The sequence below is a fragment of the Pteropus vampyrus genome, unplaced genomic scaffold (assembly GCF_000151845.1).
Source record: "Pteropus vampyrus isolate Shadow unplaced genomic scaffold, Pvam_2.0 Scaffold15, whole genome shotgun sequence".
Classification (NCBI taxonomy): domain Eukaryota; kingdom Metazoa; phylum Chordata; class Mammalia; order Chiroptera; family Pteropodidae; genus Pteropus; species Pteropus vampyrus.
Window position 1 is genome coordinate 119731 of NW_011888796.1, and position 7503 is coordinate 127233.

The 7503-nt window shown below is 41.2% G+C and overlaps 1 protein-coding gene across 3 annotated transcripts in view; it reads left to right on the forward strand.

The window, feature by feature from the left end:
- Positions 1-7503, forward strand: part of SLC8A3 (solute carrier family 8 member A3) — a 123919-nt gene that overhangs the window by 73782 nt on the left and 42634 nt on the right. The gene's annotated exons all lie outside the window — the stretch shown is intronic.

Genomic DNA, 7503 nt, shown 5'->3' on the forward strand with positions numbered 1-7503 from the left:
CTTTTCCAGAGCTACACAGCTCATAAACAGTGTCCACCTCAGCTGTCTTCTTTCTCATGTCCAGTGGTCTGTGTACCATGCAAATAGAAAGCCAGCTGGGTAGCCATATAGCCCATCATTGAGTAGGCATGCTACAGTCTCCCTCATTTTGCGTTTCAGGGCTATATTATAGAAGAGGTATAATTCTTGGTTAGAGAAGAAATAATTAGCCAACACTTCTGCAGGATGAGCTAACTTACACCCAAATAGATGCTCAGAATGTGTATGGAGTCACAACTTCGCGGTACAGTTCTAAGGTGTGATTCTCATACTCCTATCATAGTATGACATGTGTTCACTCTCACCTCAGTCACTGATTCCACATTACAACAAACACGATTTCAGGCTTTGAACTAACAATGGCTAGGTTTATGGGGCCCCTTTTGAATGCTGAACCGAGTCAGCAACTAGAGCTAGAGACATTAAGAAGATAGTCAATATTATTTTGCCTATCTTTTGCAAAAGTTGGGTTTATGAAACCCAACGTGCATTCACTTTGGAGAAAGGGGGATTCATTGGCTCAGATAAGCAGTCCCAGGGCTGAGCACAGCCAGGAATTCAGATGCCTCCAGGAGTCTTTCTGTCTTCTCCTTTCATGCCAGCTTTCTTCTGACAGACTAGTTAACTCCATTGGGCTGGGGATCTGGCTGAAATCAGCCACCAGGCTCACATCTTTAGCTTAAACATTAGAGGCGGACTGCCCCTCTTGTGTCAGAGACCACTTGGACCGTTCACTCTTCCAGGGAGGGTAGGATATGTAAGAAGATGGCAGCTCACATTTGAACCATTTGATTAGAATTGGAGGAATGAATGTACTGCAGAGAAGATGGTTGGAGGAAAGAGATTTACCCTCTAGGTGAAAAATAATACCCAGTCCTTGACCTGAAGGAACTTTCAGTCTAGTGGGGGGTGTGGGCATGGACGAGTAAGTCAGCAGCTATAACACAGTGCCATAAGCTCTATGACACAAGAGCCTTGAGTGCCAGAGGAGGGGCATCCATGTGGGTCTGGATTGGGGTGAAGAGGGGCATCAGGAAAGCAATACAGGGGAGCTGAAGGACACTTGATGATCAGGAATCATCCAGGTGTACAAAGGAGGAAGAGCTTTCCAGACATAAACAACCGCATCAGCAAAAATCCAGAAGAGTGCGAGAACCTGGGAAAAGCAAGTAGCTGAGTATTGTTGAAGCCCAGGTGAAAAAAAAGCAGGGTGGTTAAGGCCCTGATGTTAAGGATAGAAGAATAAAGCTTCTTTGAAAATATTTGTGGAGTTAGGATCTCAGGGACCCTGAAAGGATCTGTTTAGAGTAGAATCAGAGAACAACCTGTACAAGGTATACAGGTTGGGAGGTGTTGGAGAGCAAGTAACATGGTGAGAAATGTTGGCTTGAAAACTGAATCTGTAACATGATGATTTTTTAGAGGATTTTCCTTTGGGTAGAGAGAAAAATCTCAGGTCGTCTCAGTAACTAATGAGCTTCCTTGTACATATAAAATCTTAGTAAATACATTTATGAGAATGATGGTGAGACAGGCAGAGTCGATTGCAGTGTAGTTTGTAACTAGCGGTTACTAACTTAGCATATTCTTTGGGTCACGCTTTTAAACATGATTTTGAAAAATTAAAGGTCAGTTAAAGTTTGAAAAAAATATTGAAGGAGGAAGATTATGTTACCTCAAGTTAAAAAAGAACATAGGAGATGGTGTCTCAAATGATCCAAAGCACCAAACTGCCCCTTAGGATTCAAGAAAATGGTGTGTAACCCAGAAATCAGATATGTCTTAATCAGTATGGAATGAGATAAGTACCAGACATTCATAAGATTGGAACTGATGTAGAATTTTCAGGTGCCAGCTTCAAGAAAATGAAATGAAATCTAATAAAGGAGAGTAGAAATCAACGGGAGGATAAGATATTAGAGAAAGTGAGGAATAATGGTTTTATGGGAAGGAGGAAGAGGCAGGAAGAACAGCTCTTTTAGCACAGGAGCCTTCACCTCTCCTCCCCTCCCTCTTGCAAAAAAAAAAAATGGAGTTTGTTTTAACTGAAATGGCTATAAGGCAGATTTTTATATAGGGAAAAGAGCTCTTTTGTGCTGACTTCCATCATAAAATCAGAGCTCTGCTGCCATAAAATAAAATCTCATAATAGAATGGGTCGAAAACTTGCTATCCTGCAGAAGTAAAGATGGCAGCCCACTCAATGCCATGCTGGGCATGATTGTACACAAGCTATGCATCTCCTGCTGGGTGTTGTAGCTACTGCCCAGCAGTTCATATTTCCGTTGCAGCTATTTTCTGCACATTCTGAGGTTGCTGAAATCCCTCTCCCATCAACAACTGATCTTTAGCTTAGTCTAGGGATTATTAACTTGGAGCCCAAGGGACCTTTAGAGAACCACCAGCTAGGTTTTCCTAGGGTCTGTGAAACCTCCGAAATTATATACAAAATATTGTGTGTGAGTGTGCATGGTTTTCTGGTAAAAGGCACCTGAATTATCAAAGCAAGTCATGACCCCCTAAAAGCTAAGACTCATTCCCTAGAACAAAGAGGGTTTTTGCTACACTTAGAGACTTCCAGATTTGACCAGTGCAGCTCACACAACCGTGAGGCACTTTTACATTTCAACAGCAGGTCTATAACCAGCTGTATAAATTCATCAAGAATATAATGTAGTAATTCTATAAGAATCAGAAATGTAGTGTATCGAATTTATTTAGAATAAGGAGCACTATATACAGGTTCTTCCGAATGACCAAAGATTCTGCTCTTGGCAAGAAAGAACATTACCAGATTCACAAAGTACCATTATATTTATATTCCAGCCCTGAGAAATAATTGTGATTTCACTAAATAAAACCTTTATACTTCAGATTGGAAAATGGTGGCTGATTTTGGCTTCTAGGGGTAAAATGTAGCCCTTGTGGAGTGCCAGTGCACTGCACTTTCATCTACTGACAGGACTGAGCTTTTGAAATTGACAAGTAGGCATAGGGATGTGCCCATATTATGCGATATGTTTAAGGGTTCACAGATACTTGAAATGGAAGAGAAGAAAATTCAGAACACAGAATTTCTTATGGAAAATCAACTTAGAGGAGGCAAGAAGGAGAGTGAGTAAGAATATTTCTGGCAAAATGTGGATGGATCAATAGACAGCCAATGCTGATCAAAGAAATTATCTTCGGGGGGAAAATAGTAGAAGTCAATTGAAGAATAATCACCATGCCACATAAAAAGAGCCAGCAGAAGTCACAATGGCCTGATTGTATGATGAGGTAATTAATAGCTGGAGTTAGCAAAATATGCTCTGAAAAGAAAGAAAGAGTAGTTAGGGGGTAAACACACACACACACACACACACACACACACACACACACACAGAGCAGATCTTCGAAATTCAAAACAATGGAGACAATTATTCAGAAAACTGAGGAAAAAACTTGCTTAGACCTGAATTATTTGGATAATTGGTAGTATTTCCTTCACGAAGAAGCCTCTGTCTTCTGCCCTTCCCTCTGTGGAGTCTGTATTGGAGATATCATCTATGTAGCTTGCTTCAAAGATGTCTTCTCTGTGTATAAATCCCAAATCTGTGTCTGTTGGGCTCCGTTCCCTTGCATATACCCATAATCTCTCAATCAGCCTGCCCAAATTGAAAGCATCATTTTCATTCACCAAAACCAACTCCTTCTCCTCTCCTAGAAGTCCCTCGTTCTAGTCATCGTTCCATCACTCTCCCACCTTTTTCACCCAGTATGAAACCTTAAATTTGTCTTTTACTTTGTCTCATCTCCCATTTCTGCATTCAGAATGTTTTTTCTCATACATCCCTTAATTGATCAGTTCCTTTGTTCATTTCACAAGCACATATGAACTCTTGCTACATTCTGGAAATTGTGCTTGTTGCTGGAGATGGTCTTGTACACAAACAATTTCTACTGAGTATCAGTGTTATCACAGAGGCAAGCACAGAGTGCTGGGGGAAGACATGACTCGCCAGACCAGTCCAGGGAGTTTGGGAAAAGATTCTCAAAGAAGGTGATATCTGAGGTCCTGAGGATGTGTTGGAACTAGGCAAGAAAGAGGGAAGCAACCGCCTTCCAGAAAAGGTCCTTTTACAGCATGCTAAGAAGTTTGGAGGACAGTGAAGAACCATTAAAAAGAGAAGGAGGGGCCTAATGAGATTTGCATCTTGAACAGATGGCTACAGCTGTGTTAGGAGAATGAAACTAAGTGGGCATGAATTAGGTCAGGGAGATGAGTGAGGAGACTGTTACTGGAATCCAGGCCAGAAGTGATGGCAGCTGATGAACATGAGTTCTATGGGAGAGGGAAAAGAAAGAACTGTACTCACAGGCTGAAGTAGGCAGAAACAACAGAATCTGGTGCCTGATTGGAAGTTGGGGTAGACCAGAGAGGGATTCAGGATACAGGAATGAAAGGATAGTGATATGGTCCACTGACATGGAGATTAAAAGGAGGAGAAATAGCTTTGATAAAGGATATAACTTCAGCTTTGGAATGTGTGAATTTTTATTTCAGAGATCGAGCAGTTCTAAGGGTCGATAAAGCTCAGGGTGTAGACTCGAGAGTAAATGGCTGAAGCAGTCATTAATGATGAGAAGGTCGAGGGACCGAGAAGTCATCTTGGGAGCACTGACATCACCCAGAATGCTGGCAGAAAGACTGTGAGCCAGGTATCAACATCTTCAGCGTTGAGGCAACTGACTCAAATGTTAGCGAGCAGTGGCAAGAAGCAGCAGGAGAGGGTTGTTTAGCCTGTTGAGGAAGGGACCATCACCTGAGGATAGCATGGAGGTCAGAATTATCCCTAGCTGATGTAGCTTTGAGGGCTGTGCTTCTCAGCCAGCCATTAGGAAAGAAACAGCAGTTATCCATAGGACATAGTAGGCACTGGCTTCCCCAGAAAACCTGCCTATGTGGATTCTATTCTTAAGGGACTCCTATCTAGATAAGAGGTTTTGTTATTTCTCAGAACATCACCAGCCAGATAGATATGTCATCACTTACTTGCTCCACAGCACTTATGCTCTGGCCATATGGGTCTATGCATCATCTGCTGAATACACTTCGCATTTTCTTTTTTCAATGCTGCACTGTTCATAACCTTCTCCCCTCTTCTTCACCCCACCTACCTGAACCTGATGTATTTTTAATGAATATCTACCAAGTGACCATTCTCTCCATTGATTCTACACTTCCTGTAGCATCTGTTCTGTAACTATCAAATGCTACTTATTAGGCACATATATTGCAATCTCTTGGTGGAAAAAGAATTAGACTTACAATTTGTAAGCTTCTAGCACCTTTCCATGCATACATATGCACCATGAATATTTGGAAAACTGGTTAGGTAATTTCCTACTTAGAGATGACAGGGGCTGCAAAGTTCTGACCTGTGTGTTTATTTTATAAAATAGGAACGACAATACATGGAGCTCAAATCCCGTGAAGCAAAAGCACATAAGAGATGGTGCTGAATTTTTTTTCTTTTAGCTCTTGTAGCAATTGTTTTGAATTTGATTTGCCTAAGAGCCGAAATTGTGACTGGCAGCTCAAGTGATTTTTCTGTACATCCAGTAAATGGAATTGAGTATTTGATAGAGAGTAACTGCTTGAGACAGAAAGAAGAGGAGATTGTAGTGCTTGAGATTTTTTTTTATAGCAGTGCAATAAAAAAAAAGTAAAGATAAATGAGGTCAAATGGCAGATGTCTGAAACTGTTGGACATAAGCCCCTGTGGCCATTGATGGACAGTGTTTATATGAGTGCTGGGCCATTGATAGATAGATAATGTGCGTCAGTGGCCAGTGTTCAGGTAGTTTAAGGAGATGCGTGAAAGTTGCACGGCAACCCAGGTGCCTTCCTAGGCAGGCCATACTCCTTCAGAGCGCCATCTGCCTGTCTGCCTGTTCTCTGTTCTTCACATCAAACTGTCTTTTCTCATTTTTACAATGGTTATCAGAATAATACTCTAGCCCGTACTTCGGCCAGGACATCTAGAGATAGGATAATCATGAATTATTTTTCCCTTTGGGTAATGATTTAAAATTTTTTGTTAGATGGCTGGAGATCCTTGAAGCATTTTTGTTTTTTTTGAATAACCATCAAAGATGGCGAGACCTGTGCTTTGAATAGTGGTACCTGTGGAAGCTGACAGCAGCAGCAGCCCCCAGGCTCCAGTCAGTCAGGACCTCTGGAACTGCAAAAGGCTCCTCTACTGACAGCCCATGTAGTAGGGGGTTTGGTTCATAGAATCTGAGTCAGACTCAGCAAGTGGTGGATGCAGACACATTCCCAGAGTGGAGGGCTTGGCATGTCTGGTCTTAGGTTGAAGAGAATAGGAAAACTTATCCTACTGTTCTTGAAACTCCAGAATATCAGGGGGACACAACCATTCAGTCCGTAACCGAGTATATTGCTAGTACCTGCCTCATCCATTTGTAATGAGGGTTGAACGAGATGTGTTGAAAGTACTTAGCACAGTGTCTGGCACAGAAGGAACACTCGATAAATGATGGTTGTAAAGAAGCCAGAGAGATTCAAAGGTGACAGTGGATGACAGAGGCCAAACTCTCCTTTCTCACCTAAAAGCAATTTTAATTATCTCATGTGAAAGCCAGTGCAGTATGGTGGTTAAGGACCATGGACTATAGAGGTAGACCACCTCAGTTCAAAGTCTATCTCTGTCATGGATCAGCTATGTGACCTTAGGCAAGTGACTTAACCTTCCTGTGCCTCAGCTTTATCACTTCTAAAAGAGGATAATAAATGAAATAATAGTTTCTGCCCTGTTGAGTTGTGGAAATTCGATGAGTTAATACATGTAAAGCAGTTGAAACAGTACCTGGAACATATTAAATTATATGTAAGTATTAACTGTCATTATTATTATTATTATTACTATTAAGTGATGAGTCGTTTAGGACATATAGGAACTTCATAGTCTTTGAGGTCCTTCCTAGTTTCATAAATCAGACTGTTTGCACTGTAAATATCTGCTTACATGTTCGCCTTCCCCAATTCTGTGAATTCTGTGAATTCTAGAAGAGAAATGAAACTGTTTTTTCATCTCTGTGTAGCATGGCATCTTATTATGCTATAACATTTATGACATATAAATGCTTGTCATTTACTAGGTGTCAAACACAGTACTAGGCATATTGTAGGGATTCAGTCAATGTGGGTCAGTGTAGGTGGGGAAGCGCACAGGTTAAACGTGAGAGAAGGGCCTCAGAGGCATCACACTAAATAATCACCGACACAAACTAAAAACATTGTTGTCCAGAAGAAATCAAGTCAATATTTCATCAGTTTCAACACCAAAAAAGCCCAAGTAGGATGTGTGGAACGAAAGAGAAAATTATTATCTGCTTGCATGTGTATTACTACTACTACTACTATTACTACTACTACTACTACTACTACTACTACTACTA